The 20,878-nt window shown below is 47.6% G+C and overlaps 1 pseudogene; it reads right to left on the reverse strand.

Moving 5' to 3' along the window:
- Positions 1 to 19,584: 19,584 nt before the first annotated feature.
- LOC144805564 (18S ribosomal RNA) lies at positions 19,585 to 20,675 on the reverse strand (annotated as a pseudogene).
- Positions 20,676 to 20,878: the final 203 nt, after the last annotated feature.

A 20,878-nucleotide genomic window follows, 5' to 3' on the forward strand; every position in this document is an offset into this window, starting at 1 on the left:
TGTAGCACTCTACACCAGTATTAATCCAAAACTAGGTGTAGAAGCAATTACTCGTGTTCTTTCCAACAGACCAGCATCCCTTTGGGCTCACACCCAAATGCTAATCTCCATGATGAACCTGATCCTCAACAACAATTTTTTCATATTTCACAAGCAGTGGTACCAACAGAAACGTGGAGTAGCCATGGGCTCTAAATTCTCTCCTTCTTTTGCTAATCTTTTCATGGGTGCATTCGAAGCTGATCATATTTGGGGCACCCAAGGCAGTACCTATACCGACTCCATTCTTTTCTGGGGTCGTTATATAGATGACTGTATTTTACTATGGACAGGGACAGATGAACTACTACAAAGTTTTGCCAACCACCTTAACAACAACAACTGGGAACTAAGCTTTACCATGAAGTCCAGCAAAACTAACATAGAATTTCTAGACCTAGAACTCTATGTGAAAGACAACAAACTAGAAAGCAGACTCTACAGAAAACCCACATCCTGTAATGCCATACTTCGGGCTGATAGCTTTCATCCCTTTCACCAAATCAGGGCAATACCCTTCGGGGAATTTCTCCGAGCAAGACGAAATTGCAGTGTAGACACAGATCTTGATAACACTATACTAGAGATGGAATCAAGATTCACGAAACGGGGTTATCCAAAAGAAACCCTATCTGCAGCTAAAAAGAGACTTAAGAAAATCAAAAGACCTGATATTTTGAAAATGAACTACGCCAAGAAGGAGAAAGACTCCACAGTGAGAATGATCACTGAATACAATGGTCTACACTATCTAATCAGAAACAGCATCAACAAACACTGGGGTCTTTTGAAAGATGACCCAATAATTAAAGAATTGATTCCAGTTACTCCTCAAATCACCTTTCGGAAAGGGAGAACATTGAGAAATAGACTAAGCCCCACTGTTCCACACGTAGATATGACCCCGGACTGGTTGACTCAACGCAGCAACGGGTTTTTCAAGTGTGGCTTCTGCTCTATGTGCAAATGGGCTAAACACAAAACCAAACATTTTTTTGGACCTGATGAAGTGACTTATGACATTAGAGTTAACATCAACTGCACCACGAAATATGTGGTATATGTAATTGAATGCCAGTGTGGTAAAAAATACGTCGGAAGTACTATCAGAATGCTGAAGGACAGAATATCAGAACACATGAGGGCCATCCAAAAACAAGATCCAAGGTATCCGGTAGCCCTTCATGTAGCCAAATGCCAGGCCAACACAGAGGATTTCCGTGTCTCTTTTTACGGAATTGAAACAGTGCCCGTCCATATAAGAGGCGGCAACCGTGAATTAACACTACCACGAAAGGAAGCCACCTGGATTATGCGTCTCCGCAGCATCGAATTTGGGCTCAATTATGACCCTGAGCTACAATTTTTCCTAGGGTAGTGAGCCCTGACACAATTACTGTCTATTTGTTCTCTCCCCATTAGAACTGCACATACATAAGACAGCTCTGATTATACTATGTATTATACTATGTATCACCATACTGCTATTTGCACTAATTATCATGTTATCACTTTTGTTCATAACCCAAGAATATTGACACACATGAATATCGTATAGCAATTAAACATATGGCTCCGTAACACCCATTTCAGATCTTGAAACACACTTCCACTATTAGAAATGAAGCGTGACAACAAGATGTTGTAAAGAATCTTCCCAACCATGACCATCTTCTTCCCCCCTCCCCCCTCCCCCCTTTATTGTAAATGCATCCTATTTACTCTCACAAACTCTGCCTGACATGGGTGATGGACACGCACTTAGAGGTTAATAAGTCTTTAACCCCTTGTTTTTTGGCTTAAAAACTATTCCGAGACCCCTCGTTAAATTTTATCAATTGCAAATAATTTTCCCATAGGACGGATTCTCTTGCGTCTTTATTTGACCCGAATTTAGAATGTGCTCAGAGCATTTTTTAATTCATGAGCCTTACCATAACTGACGAGACTCCAAACTAGTCTACCCTCGCTTTTCACTTCAAATATAGAAGTGGTTAAGTATTTCTTCTTTATTATGCCAATCCTTGTCACCACAAGGAAGCATCTAACGTTCTAGCCCTTTTTAGAATCGAAAACGGAACTCCGGTACTTAATCTGAGTTACTTCCTGTCACGTGACCGTCTTTGGCAAACGGCGCCGGGAACCTCAAGAGGGAGCATTATACAAATAAGGTAAGAGTGCTCTCTCCCGCCTGAATAGAACCGCTGATTTAAGGTTATCCTCCCTAAAAACGAGCACGGTTTAAAATACATTCCCCATGTCGTCCCCTTTTTTCATTTAGGTGTATCCGCCTTATGAGAGCAGAGCACAACTCTGTTATCGACTCCTCCCGGTTATAGCTCCTACGACTATCGATCCAGGTAGGAGTTGCCTAAATGCACTGAATCCATTTCCTATATTATAATTTTCAAATAGGAACTAACCACATATGTTCCTATATAGATTCAATTTCCACGCGGACAGCGTTCTACAAGATCGCTAATTACCCAAAAACAAACAAAATTAAAGCACCGCCTGTACGGGTCCAACCAATACGAATTTGCCCGTGCCTACATGAGGGTGAGTGTTTGAAAGACTGAGAAAAATTTATATTCGCATGTAGCTAACTTTGGAGCCTTCTATAAATTCAACAGTACAATTACCACAATCTTAATTTTTTAATGGCAATAGCACTACAGTCCAGCAGAATTTGATAGTAAGACTAAAAAATAATTATGCCCTCTCTTGTCTATTCTAGAATAGCCACCCACACAATCTTTCTATGACCATCCTATTAAGTCTACCCACTGACTTCCTGCTTTACCATTTAAACACACTACTAATCACCACATAGCCCATAAATCTAGACAAATAGAAGCAATCTGTAACCAAGATATATTTCTAGAATGAAACAATTACGGTAATACATTGTTGTGTGTAATAAAAGCACGATGTTATAAATGCAAATTATTCAACTAAAATACGATGGTATAAATGAAATTAAGTATAGGTAAAGACTATGTTACTTAGCTATCTAGAGATATCACGTGAGTCACTTTGGGATTCTGTCCTCCCCGACACATGAACACTCTCTGCACTTTGTCACGTTATAAATATTAAGTAACTAGTTTTTTCTCCTGGTCAGTGTACAGACTTAATCTATGTTAATACTCAAAATTTCTTTTGTAATTGGATAATTACACAAAGATAACTAAAAATGTCACTATAGATCCACCCAACCACACATACACTTTATAGCTCACAAAGTCACTCAGTCATCTTATTTGAGTCACAGTGACACAGAGTCACCTATGGCATGCCTACTTTTTCACTTTGGTACACACGAGAATGTCACCAGAATTATTTTTATATATAAAAAAACGAGACCATATTGCAAATGCACTTTTTATGTTTCTATCCAGCCCTGAAGATTCGCAGTGTGTTCCCTGCGATGAAACACGTGTTGGCCTAATTAAAGGAACAATATACTGATACTTCACACCAAGAACGGAACGTCTTTTTTTGAACTTTGATATATCTATTTGAAGGATTGTGACTCTAATCTAGTAACTCTAAAGAAAAAATTGTTGATGTGACACTAGCATTACTAAAAATGTTCTAACGTTGTATAGCGCAGGGGTTTCGTTGTTTTTCCAATAGCATATGTTGTCTCTTCAGGGCCTCTACCATGTTTGATCTGGTGAGAGTTAACTCCGTAGTTTCATTTTTCTCCTCCGGGTCCGGCGGAAGGAAGGAAATAGTTTCGATATCTGTAGTTTTTATCCCTTCCAGCCCTGGGATGTTTGCGCAGAGTGTTAGGATGTTACCACGGTTGAGGATGTCCCACTTACCCTGTGAGGTGTATTCAGGGTACAACATTATTTTCCGCTCCTGGGGTGTTATTTTAACTAGGTTATTGGCAGCGTTTACGTTCTTCCAGATTTTGTCCAGTATGCCAGCGAGTGGTGGCTGTCCCTCCCTGGGCAAATTAATGGATGCCTGCTTTATTGGCCCTGTTGTTTGCTGAGGTGCCACCACAAAGGGTGGGCTGAGTGGTCTGGTGTTGAATGACCGGTCCCCAACCTGCTCAAATTTAAGGCCAAGAGTGCCTTGGGGTGCGCGCTGAGAGGTTTCCGACGTTACGTTGGGCGCTGATGATTTATTAGCGACTGATGGCACTAGGGTCACTCTACTCATTGTGGTCTTTGTGTGAGCGTAGGACTGATGACTTGTTAGGCGAGACTCACGGTCACTTGGGGGGACTTGATTTGCTTCCCCATCGCATTGTCCTTGCGAGTCGGGCGTTTGGTTTTATAGTTTCAATGCCAGAGCTGGCTGGGAGGCTGCAAGGTAGGCCAGCATGCTCTGGTCTACTGCCAAATTAGTTGAATGAAAGGCTTCCGCGGATGACTCAATTTTCCCTGTCGTCATAGTTATGGCTGCCGGCTGGATCGCTTTCTGCGTCTCGATGTGACCGGACCTCTGATTGACGGGCAAAAGCCATTGCCGAATCGGATTGGTGGGGTGTGATTGGTTTTTACTCTTCTTGTTGAGTTTTCTTAATTTTTTCTTGTTTTTCCTGGATAGATTTTGAAGTCTGGGCTAGCCAGTTTAAAGGTGTGATGTAAGTCTTTGTTGTTGGTCTGAGTCAGGATGGCAGTTGTTCCGCTCGCGTTGGTCGTCGCTGAAGGTGCCGGACCCATGATCTTCTCCCCTTCAGGAATTTCGATGCAGCAAGTTTGAGAATTTGTTGTGCCTTGTATTTTTGGAGATGTCTGGTCGGTGTCCTGTGCGGGTAAGTTCTGATTCTTACTTGCTTCGTTCTTGAAGTCCTCAATTAGTGTGGTCATGATGTTTGGTAGTTTTTCTAGGCTGAGCAGAATTGGGCTACAGCCACATGAGACTGACTTTAGGTGAGTGCTGTCCTGTGCTCTGCAAATCAGAGAGTTCAGGTGGTCCAATTTGGAATCTATCCCGGAGATCAGACCCGCGACGATTTGTAAGATGTTAATTTGGGCATTGAGCTTGTCCACGTGCATTAATGCCCCACCTGTCGTTGAAATGAGCGCCTCGTTGATCAACGATAGGTGGTTTGTGATCAGTGGGGACTTCTCCCCCTTGTCCGCGTCTCTGCTCACGGGAGTTGGAGGCTGGGCCATTTTAACGTGTTCCAGAAAGCTTGATCTTGTTAAATACGGAGACTGGGTTTGTGAAATGCCAGGTGATGACGATGTTCTTCCTTCATTGTCTACATGTGAACTATTAGGCACGTCGGGCAAGGGCGTACCATTTGGAGTTCGCCAGGCTTTGATGGATCCGAGCTCTGGGCCAGAATGGGACCGCTTTTGGTGTCACAGGTTTAAGAGGTGCTCCGCCATAGAGAGTGATTATTTTTGGTGAGAGAGGAATGCCGAGTGCCCGGGGGGCTGTAGGGCTTGGAGTCTCCCCGTCATCTGTTGCCTTAATGGAAGATGAGCTGGTCGAGGTCGGGCGAGGTTCCGCTGGTGTGGGTACTTTGGGGCTCAAAAAGGCTCTTATATCCCTGTTTCCAGCTGGCCTGGTAGGCGTTTCTTTTGCACTGAGGCAGGACTTAAGGACTGTCGACTTAGGAGGGCTGAGGGTCCCTGTTGGGGCAGCTAATGTCGGAGCTGGGTATTCCGCTGGAAATTCCGGTGACGTGGGAGTTGCACCGGTCGCTCCAGCTGCTCCTGTTTGATCCCCATCTCTGAGCACTGGCCCTAGATGAAAGCCACCTATTCTTGGGTGGTAGAATAGCTTTGCCTTCTGTCTCCTGGCTGATCTTTGGGGGTGGGGCTTCTCCTGTAGTTGTGTCAAGTTCGAGTTTCTGGTCCTCATTATTTTCAAAGTTTGATTGTCTCACCAGGATTGACTGGGCACAACGCCTGCAACTTGAGTTGGGGGGGGGGGGCTAGGTGGAACCAATGAGACTCTCACTGTCCGCCCACGGCACGCCACTTGCTGCTAGGCGGGTGGAAATATCGGTTGATCAGTTTTATCGGTTGCGTCGGATTGATTGGCGTGACGGCTGTTTTTTTTTTTTTTTTTTTAGTCTTTTAGTCTTTGAGTTGCGCTCTATCCTTTGTTGATCGGCGCTTCCAACTGTGGGGGTGCAGAATTCTTAGATCTTGGATCTTGACGCACCAGGGTCAACCGTATGGCAGGTGGAGGGGTAAGTGGAGCGGCTGGGGGGGGTGGCGGGAGGCGAGGGAGGTAAGGCAAAGTTGAAAAGTGGCTCACCTCAGCTGCCTGCTCAGCTGCCTGCCCAGCGGCCTCCTGCACCTGCACACACCAGGGAGTCTCAACTTTCTACACACTGCGCCTGTGGGGTGCCTCTCCTCCTCTGCTCCGTTCTGCTCCACACTGGCGCTCTGGTTCACTCTGGTTCCCCTCCAGTGCTCCTCCTTCCAAAGCCCCAATGCTCCTCTAGGTGCTCTATGGTCTGTGGTCCGCGCTGCTCTGCTCAGCACAGCACAGCACAGCACAGCTCCTGAACCCTGAGTCACAGCCCGGCTCCTCCTGCTCGTCCGACTGCAGCACCAACAGCCAACGGCGGCAGACCAGCAGACTCCACCAGCTGCCGGGTTCAGGTTGAGTCTTGGGGTAGCAGTGATTAATTCGCCGAGGCTCCTGGCAACCTGGCAGCCTTTCGACCGAGCACTCCCTAGGCACTACCGGCCCTATCGGCACTATTGCGAAGAACCCCCTGCATCCCCTGGCCAGCTGACCAGCTGACCACTGCTGAGGCTGGTAGCCTGGATCGGATCCGGCCGCAGCCGATGCCGAAGTCGTGCCGTGCCGCTGCTGGAGTAGAGCTGCTGCCGAGGTCCCCGCTGAAGCTGCTTGCCGCGCTCCCGGTCTCCTTGTCCCCTTGTTCGACGTGGGGCTCTGTGAGTGGCTTTGGGGAGACGTGCAGCTTGCTGCTCCGACTTTGCGGGAATGGCGGTCAGCGTCTCTGGCGTTTCTGGCTCTCTGCTGCTCTCTGCTGGGCGAGTGAAAGTGATGACAGTTGCAAGGCCTCTCAATCGCCGAATGCAAAACACACCCTTGACTGTTTCTCTTCCCTTGTCAAATGGAAACTAGTGGTGCGCGCGCACCACAGAAGAGCAGGGGGAGGGAGCGCGGCAGTGAGACGAACGAGCGCTGCTGCGCGTTCTAGACATGGCATGGGATTGGGTGCATGTCCCGCCTTTGCAACGCCCATTCCTGTGCCATTTTTTTACAATAAAAACATGCTAAAGCCAATGGCGGGCTGCGAAAGCCTGCTCACACGCACGAGCGTGTGAGCAGCTTTCAGAACCCCTTTACAAGAGGTCTCGCGCTGTGCATGCACTGCTGCGCACTGCAATGCTAGGTGCGAGACCTAAAAAGGAAGATCATCCTGGAGTCATTCTGAAGCCATCTCATGACTTCAGCTGAGCCATTCCTGTAAATTATCTGGGGAAGACATGCCAAGCAATCCTGAAGAATGCCAGTAGGGCATAATATTTAAGTGAGATGCCTCCTGGAGTCATCAGAGAAACTACCCCAGGATGAGGTTCTGATTACTTCAGTTAAAAGTGTGTGATGGGGGCGTGGCTAGCAGCCGAGCATGGCGGGAGCCTAGAAGACTAGCTCCGGCAGACGAAGCGGCCTCTCAAATAATCCGTACCACAATCCGTGGCTATACCAGACCTCAGAAGGAGGAACCGAAGGCCCGGGACCGGGCGGCACAAGCGGCGAGTATCCGGGTGAAAATTGGTTGCCGGGCGACGGAGATATGGCCGACTGTCTGCGAGACCCGAGCACGGGCCGGTAACCAGGGAGCCCAGTGAGTAAACGCGCAGACCGGAAGTGAGACCTGGCCGGCAGAGGTGGACCGGAAGTGACCGTGGATCCTGGAACGGCGTCGGGAGAGTCCAGCTGACACGTAATATCTCCCCTGATTGTGTCAGTATCAAGATCCGACGGACACAGCGCGTCTGGAGTGAAAGTGGAGGTGACTGCGTCCGGAGCGCCGCCCTGGAGCTGACTGCGTTGAAGAGGTGAGGCGCCGCATCTCCATATCGGCAGAGCGGGACTGACCGGCGGGGGCTGCGAGCGGACTGGAGACCTCTTCCTTCCCCCCCCCTCCCACACCAGAACTGGAGGGACACTGTGCCTGAGTGGCGCCTGGAGGCAACACCGTGAAACGAACCGGGGGGGCAGTGGTGCGCGAGGGTACACCTGCGACACCGACCATTTGTTGACTGACCCCGTGCCTGGGACACATTGGTGTCACGCCTTACCACGCAACATTGGCATGCTCCTGAACCACTAGAGGCGACCAAGGACGTGAGTGTCCCCGATTGCAACTGGACGCTGCTTGATGCAGTCCGGGGGCTCCACGCGTTACCGCGGCTGTGACCCTGAGAGACGGAGAGCGCAAAAGGGGTGCGACTAGAGGAGACGGATCGCCGAACTAAGCGGGAGGCTCCGGCTGCATGGAGTTCCGGACACAGACCCTAATCAACTTTGAACTGGTGGCCTGACTTAATGCATTACAGCTGTACCACAGGCTGGACTACAACCGCGACTGGTCCGCCCCCCCCCCCCTCCATAGTCTGTCCTTCCTGCAGTCTAACTGTGTAAACAACTAGCAGACCATCACTAGACGTCATGGCGGGAAAGGGTTCCAAAGGCGGCGCGACACAAACACGCATCGAACGCTACACATGTGATAAAACTGCGTCCCCTCCAGCAGAAGGGAGGCATGCCTCCGGGAAAACGGTGGATGGCGCGGGGACTAAAAAAGCGACACTTGATGACGTGATGCAAGCACTTACGCAAGTCCAAACCACGGTAGGCTCAATCTCTACCGAAATAACCCTTATTAGAGCGGATCTCCACAAAATGGCTGAAAAGGTGGGTTCGCTGGAACTGGTTACGAAATCTCTGGTAGAGGATGTCTCGGAACTACAGACGGCGATGGAGAAAATAACGGCAGAAAATAAAATGTTAAGGGAAAAGCTTGATGACCAGGAAGGGCGCTCTAGAAGGAATAATATACGAATTCTTGGAGTTCCTGAATCGGAAGGAACTAGAGCTACTGATCTCTTCGTGGAACAAGTAATCAAGTCACAACTCCAACCCAAAGGACTGTCGGCGTTCTTCTCGGTTGAAAGAGCGCACAGAGTACCGGGCGGCCAGCCAAAGCCCGGGGCGCCTCCAAGGCCTATCCTGGCAAGACTGTTTAATTTCCGTGATAGGGATGCCATTCTGCAGGCGGCGCGGGTGTCCCCCCCTGTGAAGATTCAGAACTCCACGCTGGCCGTCTTCCCGGACTATACGGCGGAGGTGGCCCGGAAAAGAAAGACGTTTCTGGGCGTAAAACAGGAGCTCAGGAGGAGAGAGATCCAATATTCCATGTTGTTCCCGGCTAAACTACGTGTGGTGGCGGAAAACAGAACGTGGTTTTTTGATAATCCGGAGGTGGCCCGAGACTGGCTGGACGGCTGGCGGCCTGCCTCTCAACCCCGCCGCGTGGGACGGACAAAAAAGGGCCAGAATGTAAGAGATCAAGAAGACGTCCGAACGGAAGGACCGGAAGACGAGAGACACTCGCCACTGAGGGACAATGCTACTGGGACTTTGGAGGTACAAGATTAGTAACCCGGCAGGTACAAGACACTCTTGGTTTATTGCTAATGTGACTGCCGCTCTAGCTGCCATGGACACTGGGCTGAGGACCTCTGTAGAGGGTATGAGGGGTCACTGACTCCGGAGTACTCTTCACCCCCAACGAGCAAGTAACTCTGTGTTTCTTTTTGGGTGGGGTCAGGCACTCTGCTAAATTGGGGTGGCGGGCAGTTCTGAGTCCGTGTAGCAGGGGAGCAGGGAGGGGGGGAGTTCAGGGAATGGGGGGAATGGCAATGTTTAACTGTTTGCAATGTTTGACTCTACAGAATGCACGAAAGGCAGCAATAGTCACAGTACGCCGGAGATTACACACCGGCCAGGCCGACGATAGCCCGGGGATGGAAGGCCCATCACTGCATACGAGTGAGTGCGTCCGTGGGGGTGGGTGCAGCACAGATACACTGACATTCCACCCTGTCGGTCCTATGTATGTATTTGCAGGCACACACTGGTACACATGTCACAGTCCGATGCCGTAGTAGACGGTCCTGACACAGGGCCAGTGCCACCGTTGCAATTAATGTCATGGAATGTCAGAGGTCTGGGAGACAAGGTAAAGAGAGGGTTGGTACTCCAGAGTATCAGAAGGATGAATCAAGACCTGGTCCTCCTTCAGGAAGCTCATCTCGTGGGTGCTGCCAGCAAGGCTCTGGATAGACGAGGGTACCGCATGATAGCACACTCAGACTTCACGTCAGGATCCAGGGGAACGGGCATTTTAATGAGGAAGACATTCCGGTTCATTTTACAGACTGTTAAGACTGACGCTCATAGCCGCTTTGCAGCAGCGTGTGGACAGTGGGAGGGAACATCCTTAACGTGGTATCTGTCTATATCCCACCAGCGCTGCATGCAGCTGCAATTCCGGACCTAGGAAGGTTCCTGTTAGGGCTCCCTGACGGCGATCTAGTGGTGGGAGGAGACTTTAATGCGGTAGCTGATGCTACGCGAGATAGGTTCCCGACTCGGGCGCCTACATCCGGCCCGTCCCGATTCGGTGAGTTCCTAGAAGCACAGGGACTGGTAGATATATGGCGGTGTTTGCACCCCGAGGATCAGCAATACTCTCATTATTCAGCCACTCACAACTGCCTGTCCCGTCTTGACTATTTCCTTACACTGGGAGACGGCCGACTCACGATTAATGATGTAAAGATAGGACCCCGAGATGTCTCGGATCACTCCCCTTTGACAATGAACCTATCGTGCTCGGCGATAGCCCGCAAGAGAATCTACCCAATTTACCCGGGGTATCTTAAGGTACCTCACATCCGTAAAGATCTAAAAAGAGCGACTAGATACTACTTTTCGGAGAATTCAGACTCGGTGTCCTCCCCGACGACCCTCTGGGAAGCATACAAAACAGTGTTAAGGGGGCAGGCGATCGCGACAATAGCGGGACACAAGCGCACACAAAAACAGGAGCTGTTAAATCTGGAATTGCAGCTAGAACGAACAAATGCAGCCCATATGGCACACCCGTCAGAGGACACACTTCACTCACTCCACCTTTGCCAGCAGCTACACGGCGATCTCCTCAGGCGACAGACACTAGACAATATTGAGGCGACCGCGCATAGGGTATATGATATAGGGGACAAAGCCAGTAAACTACTAGCATGGCTAGATAAAAAAAAAAGAGGGCAATAGACACATTTTGCAATTGAAGGACTCAGAAGGGGCACTTCACTCACGTCCCTCTGAGATTATAGAAATCTTAGCTAACCACTTCCAAGATGTCTACACCCCAAGAGACATAGTTACGGCTGAAGCGGCAATGTCGGCGCTTCAGGATGCGCGGGTCGAGACTCTACCACCGGAGGCAGTGACTGACCTGGAGGCAGACCTGACGGAGGATGAGATTCGAGCGGCGATTAGCGCATTGCGCACGTGCAAGGCGCTGGGCCCTAATGGGATCCCGATTGAGTGGTTCCAGGCTATGACAGACACCCTGAGCTCTCCTCTGCTGGCCATGTTCACGGAGTGTCGGGAGGTGGGGACTCTACCCCTGGATCAACGGGTGGCAACCATAGTGGCCATCCCAAAACCAGGTAAACCGCCCATTGATTGTACATCATATCGCCCGATCTCCCTGCTTAACGCTGAGGCGAAGATTCTGGCGAAACTGATAGCGAACAGACTGATCCCGTACTTAGCACACTTAATCCACCAGGATCAGTCAGGCTTCATGCCACATAGAAGCACAACACTAAACCTCCGGCGGGTGCACAGAGCACTGGCGCGAGCCCCCCGGCTGTCGGAACCAGCGGCCATACTGTCATTGGATGCCAGGATGGCGTTTGACATGGTGGAGTGGCAGTACATGTTCGCAGTATTGGCCCGTATGGGCTTTGGCCCCAAGTTTATTTCCTGGATTAAATTGTTGTACGCGAACCCTGTAGCACATGTAGCGGCCAATGGCCACATCTCCCGAGCGATCCCTCTGGCTAGGGGGACGCGCCAGGGGTGCCCGCTGTCCCCCCTACTGTTCGCACTAGTACTGGAACCACTGGCTTCTGCCCTTCGGACTACCCCATTATTAAACGGACTGAAATGGGGCGATGGATGGGAGGATAGAGTCTCCCTGTACACTGACGACATGTTAGTATACCTATCAGACCCGGTGGCTGGTATTCCGAAGTTGTTGGCAATATGTGACGCTCATGGTCTGACCTCCGGATACACAATCAACTGGACAAAATCAGTCATTTATGTCCTGAAAGGTCCGGCACCAATTCTTCCGGATAGCTGTCCGTTGATGATAGCCGACACCTCATTTAAGTATCTGGGTATACACGTTACTTGTGATGCAGATGTGCTCTATGATCGGAACCTGCTGCCCCCACTCGCCCGCCTGAAGGCGGATGTGAGACATTGGAAAGCCCTGCCTCTCACACTACTGGGACGTGCGGCGTTATTCAAAATGATGGCGCTACCGCGCCTTCTGTATGTACTGGAAAACACTCCGGTCCTAATACCACCTTCCTATTTCCGAAAAGTAACGGCGTTGATGACGGACCTGTTGTGGGGAGAACGCCCACCCAGAATAGCACATACCAAACTCAATCGTGGGTGGTACGACGGAGTGATAGCTTTGCCGAACATGCAGCTTTACTATTGGGCATCACAGCTCAAAGTAATTAATCAGTGGATCCACGCTCCACATGCTGACCCAGCATATTTAGCGGATAGAGCGCAATTAGGAACACACAGTATGCTGGCCCCACTCTACAACCCTGGCCAAACGGCGAAGCTGATCGGCCCAACCAAACACACCGTGTCACTGTGGCACAGGGCACTGACGTGACTTAAATGGAGAGGGGTCATAACTAAGCTTACTCCATTATGGAGCACCAAACGCCTAGGCTGTCTTCGATCATGTAAGGGCTTTACTCAATGGGACACCATTGGAATCTCGACAGTAGGAGATCTATGGACCGCTACTGGTATGATCCCTTTCTCACAATTGCAGCAGCAGTACGCACTAGGCCCCAATGAAACATACAGATACTTACAAATAAAACATGCATTAATGGCAGTAATTGAGCCAGGGTCGACTGTCCCGGACTCATCGCCTCTGGAGGACAGACTGCTCACAGACTTTATGCAAACAGGCGCCACCTCACTCACCTATCGTAAATTACTGAATAATCTCCCGGACCCTCTGCTCAAACTGAGGGAGAAGTGGGAAACTGAGTTAGGGGCCATGGATGAGACAGATTGGAACGCCGCACTGGCGTCGCCTCGGGAGGCGGGCGTTTCGGCTCGATTCAGACTGATACAATTAAAAATACTGCATAGGGTATATTACACCAGAACCACCCTACATAAAATGCACAGGGCAGAACACCCGTATTGTCTTAGGGGGTGTGGGGAAGAGGGGACACTACTGCACACACTTTGGGAATGCCCAATCATTTTGACGTACTGGCAGCAGATCATGCGCACCATCTCCCAAACCCTCGAGACCTCCTTGACGCCAGACTCGCGTGTGTGTCTGCTGAATGTGTGGGAGGGAACCGACTTGACGCATCGAAAGCGGCAGTGGGTAACTATTGGAATCATGGTGGCCAAGCGAGACATCACGCAGCGGTGGGGAGTGCCTGAGATACCTATTCTAGCACTGTGGTGCAGAACGATGGACAAACTCATATTGACTGAGCGGGCGGTATACAAAATGAGAGCCAACCCTCGCAAATGGAACGAGATCTGGAAAGCATGGAATAAATATAGAGGGGACATATGCGAGCCTCCTTCTGAGGAGGTGGAAGACAGTTCAGGAGATGAAGGGGAACTGGATGAATGAACATTGGGAGGTGGGAAGGTGGCAGGAGAAAAGTAGAGACCTTGTGATATAGGGACCACTCGGCCTGGAGTTTAGATGGGGTGGGGATACATACAGGGACACCTGTACCGGCAAGTGACAATAGAGATGCAATGAAGTGATTTGCAATGACTATTTAATCTGTATGAGTCTGAAGTTTTGTTTGAATTCTATAAAAGTGAGACAATGCATAATCCACAAATACTCCTGGAATGCCTTATGTACATCATCCAAATTTGCTGCCGGACCGGAGGGTTGTTGGCTAAACAGCTGTGTAACTTCGTAGATGCGACATTGAATGAGTAACGGTAATCTTTGATTCGTTAAACATTACACTGTACTAATGGCATAATTTAAATAAAGTCTTATCAAAAAAAAAAAAACCTAGATTTTATACTGAAGAGAATACTTAAGTTGTAACGCCACCATTGTTTCCTATACGTTTTAATTTGTAAACTTTGCATCAGAATGTTTTTAAAACAACTCTGTAGGCGTTCATTTAGAATGTTTTAATAAAGTATTTTTCCTATGAAAAAAAAAAAAGTGTGTGATGATCTCCTACTACTTCAGAAATAGTAAGTCACAACTTCAGGATGAGTTTGAATTACACCAGGAGGACTGCAGAACATCAGGATGAGTCTTAATTGCACCAAGAGGACTTCAGAACATCTTCAGGATGAGTCTTAATAACATCGAATAATTTCAGGACAACTTCACAATGGCTGTGTATTACTTGAGTATTATATTAAGATAACTTATGAATGAGTGTGAACTACTCTATGATAAGTTTATGACAAGTTTAGAATGTGCATGGATTTCTCCATTATTATTTTCCATCATCTAAATTATTATGGAATACTATAAAAAGAATTAACGACAACTGTGTGATGCATCTCAATGATTCCATGAAAAGGGTTTGTAAAGTTGAAGATCATTGCCAAATTACTAATTATTAAGGGCCTCATTTATGAAAAGTGACGCACCGCTTCTTGAAAACAGCGATTCGTCACTTTTCATTGTGCCCTCCATGCGACATGCTGGATGCGTCATATTTACGGTATGATGCATCATGTCGCAAGGAGTTACAGATACGTCAGTATTTCTGACGTATCTGTAGGCGCAAAAACTACGCATTGCTGGAGTGTGTCACAAAAGTGACTCAACTCCAGCAATGGGTCGTTTCACATGGGCAAGTCCCATTTCAAATGTGACTGCGTCAGTTTTACGCCTTCTGTGAGGCAGGCGTAGGAGTTTGACGCATTTGCGTCCTAGAAGTGACGCAGTGATATCTCATAGATTTCACTGTGTCCCTTCTACGAGGCTTACTTGCGTCAGAACGCCCACCCTGCATACATTATACCTGGCGTAGGTATAATGTGGCACAGGGGTTTACAAAGTGATGCATCTACCTAGTGGCGTCACTTAGTAAATATGACGCAACATGGTGCATTTTTTATGCCACTTGTGCGTCACAAAAAGTGGCGCACCGGCGGCGCAAAAGGGATGCAATGGTTCGTAAATAAGTCCCTTAGAAAGGGTTGGATCACCTAGAGAGCTCTGTGACAGGATTACATTCTTCGTTTGACACTTTGACCATCCAGGGTCCATCAGGAAGAATTTTTGAAAATTAACTTGTAAGTAATAACTTGGAGAAGTGCCACCTCCTTTTAAAAATTGCAATTGTGGTTGGGTGTAATAAATGTTCCTTCTTTGTACAATTCAGCTATTTAAAAAACAACCAGTTTTCAGACCGACCAAAGCTTTTTCTTCCACATATAATTTTGTGCATCTTCATAGTAAAAAGACAGACAGTGTTATAAACCTGTGCGAAAAGTAGATGCCAGCAAAAGGCCATACAATGTGTATTCAAACGCAGCATTGCATCTTGTGACGTTCAACCATACTAATAGGGTCTTGACTTTGAGGTACAGTTTATTATACTATTTTTTAGCATAATGAGTTGCTGATTGAAATAAAAGGACTTGAATGACATATTGATATTGAATTTATTAAGTTAAAACACATACTTCACCCAGGGGAACCCAGGATACCAATACAGGACAATATTAAAGATATGCAAAAATTAAAGTAGTCAACGAAAACAAGATTTTTTTTTCAGATTTCAGATTCAGCATTTTCTTTAGTTCTCCTATGACAGCATTTTTTTATGGCAAGCTTTTTCTTCATAGATCTGTTGTTTGGAGATTGCCAGCTGTTGGCCCTTGTACACAGGTTTTGTAAACCCCAAAAACCAACAACAAAAAATATAACAAAAGCATGGTTTAGTACCTAGCTTCTATTAGACTGGCCTGCCTTTAAAAAATCTGCAAATATATTTACAGCCAGCATGATAAGATGTTAGGGGTATAGGGGTTCAGAAGTTAACAGTATGTGCACTTCACTTCGGGAGTGCGTGTGTCATAGGTGCAAAAAGGAGCACATGCACAATTATGTCATTTATAGGATTGTAGGTAACAAATAAAAAACTCTCTGAACTAGACGAGTGATGTGCCAGAATGTGAATGTTCCTAAACAAGCATTGGCAAAGGCAATAGGTCTCTCCTATACAAGACCTATTGGCTGTGTAAATGTGTTTTAGCAATGTTGGACATCAGAGTGGGTGTTGTTCGGCATGGCTAAAAGTTAGTAGGGTAAAGGAGAGTGGCATGGAGTGTCGTGAAGTGGAGTGGAGTGCAGTGTTATGAAGTGGCGTACAGTAGAGTTGAGTGTCGCTGACAGGAGTGAAGTGAAGAAGTGTACAGTGTGGTGGAGGGATTAGAATAGAGTTGAGTGGAGCACAGTGTCAGAGTGGAGTAGCATAGAGTGTCGTGAAGTGGTGTGGAGTGGCCTAGAGGGTGCTGAGTAGAGTGTTGTAGTGTGTCATAGAAAAGAATGAAGTAAAGTGGCATAGAGGGAGTGTCGTAGAGTGGAATTATGTCTTAGAATAGCACAGAGTAGAGTTGAGTGCTGTGGAGTGGAGTACAGTGTGAGTGGAGCAGAGTTTAATGGAATAGAGCATCATAGAGTGTAGCGTCGTAGAGTGGGGGTAGTAGAGTGGCCTAGAGTGAAGTGGTGGAAAGTACAGAGTAGATTGGTGTATAGTGCATTGGCTTTGTGTGATGTGGTGTAGAGTGCATTGGCGTAGACTGCAGTGACTTACAGTAGAATAGAGTGCAGTGGCATAGAGTAGAGCGGTGCAGATTAGATTGCAGAGGTGGGGAGAGGAATGGTGTAGAGTGGAGTGGTGCAGAGTGGTGTAGAGTGAAGTGGTGCAGGGTACAGTGCAGTGGCATACAGTAGCGCAGAGTGCAGTGGCGTAGAGCATGGCAGAGTGCACTGGTGTAGAGCAGAGAAGACTGCAGGGGCGTAGAGTGCAGTAGGGTAGAGTGCAGTGGCATAGAGTGCAGTAGCATAGAGTAGACTGCAGTGGCATAGAGTGCAGTAGCGTAGAGTGCAGTGGCATAGAATGCAGTGTCATAGAGTAGACTGCACTGGCATAGAGTGTAGTCATTTAGAGGACAGTGAATCAGAGTAGAATAACGGGCAGTGAAGTAGAGTGCAGTGGCAGAGTAGAATGTTGTAGAGTATAGTGAAGTAAAGTGCAGTGTTGAAACATAGTTGGTATAGGTACAGTGTTTTAGGGTGCATTGGTTTTGAGTAGAGTGGAGTAGCGTACAGTGGCTTAAAGTGGAGTGGCTCAGAGTGCAGTGGCGTAGAGTGCAGTGGCATAGAATAGACTGCACTGGCATAGAGTGTAGTCATTTAGAGGACAGTGATGCAGAGAATAACGGGCTGTGAAGTAGAGTGCAGTGGCAGAGTAGAATGTTGTAGAGTATAGTGAAGTAAAGTGCAGTGTTGAAACATAGTTGGTATAGGTACAGTGTTTTAGGGTGCATTGGTTTTGAGTAGAGTGGAGTAGCGTACAGTGGCTTAAAGTGGAGTGGTTCAGAGTGCAGTGGCGTAGAGTGTATTGGTTTGGAATTAAGTGGAGTGGAGTGGAATGTGGAAATGCAGCATCCAATGTATTTGTAGGCTGCAACCTAAAAATGCCCATCAGCGAATGTGCTCTTTCATCTTTGTTCTGTTTTTCAAGTGAAGAGGGAAGTAGAGGATCTTGGCTCAGCCAATGGGACGTCCTAGTTTTACATGGCAGTATCTTTAGACGCTGTCTTTTTGGAGTTTGAAATAAAGAGATCTTGGCAGGAAGGAAGAGAGACAGGCTAAAGTACAGATGTAGAAACGTGAAACCAAATAGAATGCTTTCCCAATATCAGCAATTGCGGTCAACAGATGACACATGTGTAAACAGAGGACAAACAGTTACAATCTCAAGATATGGCTTCCTCAAGATGGGCACTGAGGACAGTTTGAAGTACTGTGCTTGCATCATGCATGTAAAAAAGGTAAGAAACACCTCTGGCGCCCAGTTTCATATGGCAAATAAAAGCCTTCATACAGCACTAATACACAGTCTGATATGAAGCTGGGAACAGTGCCCCATCACTGGAGTTAATTCTAACACAGTTTTATGGTTTGAGTCCTTCTCCTGAGACCAGGAAAGACTTGATCCTTTGGAAACAAGTGGTTGGAAGAGTGCGGAGAGAAAATACAAAACAGAATCCTTTTCCAATGGAATTTGTTCGGGGATAAGATATGCCAAGCAGTTTTAAGTCTAAAAAATAATATTATGTTTATTACTATTGTTAGGCAAACAATACAATAACTTGCAGCTGAATGGTCGTTACTAGTTGATCCTGGTGCAATATTCTCTGCAGGACTGGGGCCTTTGGTGCCCAGGAGGGCCCATTAGGATCCTTCAGCTGGTGCTGCAGATCATCTTTATATAACAATACATAGTTTATCATCGTACACGTCATTATGTATACATACTATAGAAAACTAAAAGCAGTGCTTGTGGATGTTGATTTGACATCTCTACAGAGTATGCGTAACAGTGAATAAAATCAGATAGTTAGCACCAAAAATACATATTAGCCCACTCTATCCATTAACCAGCTTATTTTTTCAGGAAATCTTTCTTTCTTAAGCAATTAGTACTACAGTAAAACTATCCGAGACTAAGAGAACAAATATGGTGAGAGCAGAAAATAAAGCAAGTCACCTTACTTACTATAAATGAGCCACTGCATATTTTTGAGAATGCTGCATTTGTTGGTGCCTTTGAATATGTCACAAAGGTGCTCATTACAAATGCTGAACTGCAAACTAATTTTCATGTATAATTATTACTCAATCTTGTGCGGCTGAACACCCTTGTCCCTCTAAGAAGTTGGACGCCAACTGCTGGGGGTCACGTAACTCATTAGCATGGAGGAGTCTCGTTCATTATCGGAATCAACCAGACAAATCGGTTCCACCAACTAAGAACAGCCATGCACCACCACACACAGAAACGAGAAAGAGCTATCAATTTGTCAATTCTCTCCGTGTCTGGGCCGGGTGAGGTGTCCCGTGTTGAGTCAAATTAAGCCACAGGCTCCACTCCTGGTGGGGCCCTTCCTTCAATTCCTTCAAGTTTCAGCTTTGCAACCATACTCCCCCCCACCCGTAACCCAAAGACTTTGGTTTCCCAGAAGCTGCTTAGCGGGTCATGGGAATAACGTCCCCGGATCGCTAGTCAGCATCGTTTATGGTCGGAACTATAACGGTATCTGATCGTCTTCGAACCTCTGACTTTCGTTCTTGATTAATGTAAACATTCCTGGCAAATACTTTCCCTTTAGTTTGTCTTGCGCTGGTCCAAGTATTTCACCTCTAGTGGCACAATACGAATGCCCCGGCCGTCCCTCTTAATCATGGCCCCAGTTCCAAAAATAAAACAAAATAGAACCGGAGTCCTATTCCATTATTCCAAGCTGAAGTATGCAGGCGACTGGCCTGCTTTGAACACTCAAATGTTTTCAAAGTAAATGCTTTGGACCCCTAGGACACTCAGTCAAGAGCATCAAGGGGGTGTCAAGAGGCAGGGGCTGGATAGGAGGTAGCTCACCTCGCGGCGGACCACCAGCTCGAACCCAAGATCCAACTACGAGCTTTTTAACTGCAGCAACTTTAATATACGCTATTGGAGCTGGAATTACCGCGGCTGCTGGCACCAAACTTGCCCACCAATAAATCCTCGTTATAGGATTTAAAGTGTACTCATTCCAATTACAGGGCTTCAAAAGAGTCCTGACTTGTTATTTTTGTCACTACCTCCCCGAGTTGGGAGTGGGTAATTTGCGCGCCTGCTGCCTTCCCGGCTCCCTCTCTGGAACCAAACCCCGATTCCCCATTTCCCGGGGTCACCATGGTAGGCATAGAAAGTACCATTGAAAGTTGATAGGGCAGACATTCGACTGTATCGTCGTCATCACGGGGAAGTGTGATCGGCCCAAGGTTATCTAGCGTACCAGAGCGGCCGCGAGAGCCCGGATTGGTCTTGGTCTGATAAATGCACATATCCCGGGAGGTCGGCGCTCGTCTGCATTTATTAGCTCTAGAATTACCACAGTTATACAAGTAACAGTTGGAGTGATCAAAGGACACATAACTGATTTAATGAGCCATTTGCAGTTTCACTGTACCGGCCATGTGTACTTACACGTGTATGGCTTAATCCTTGAGACAAGCATATGCTACTGGCAGGATCAACCAGGTATCCGCACCTGTTGATAGGGTGGATTCGAGAGCTGCATGCCCATCTCCCCGAATGACAACCTTCGCACACCCCTCCCTCTCGAGAGCCTGCTGGGGGAAGGAGCCCGCCCACCTGAGTGGAGGGCTTGCTGGAGGAGTGCAGAGGTGCGGTCGTACAGGCATCGGCGGGCCCAGCCATCTACCCCGGAAAGGAGAGGAAGG

The sequence above is a fragment of the Lissotriton helveticus genome (assembly GCF_964261635.1).
Source record: "Lissotriton helveticus chromosome 1_1 unlocalized genomic scaffold, aLisHel1.1 SUPER_1_unloc_14, whole genome shotgun sequence".
Lineage (NCBI taxonomy): Eukaryota > Metazoa > Chordata > Amphibia > Caudata > Salamandridae > Lissotriton > Lissotriton helveticus.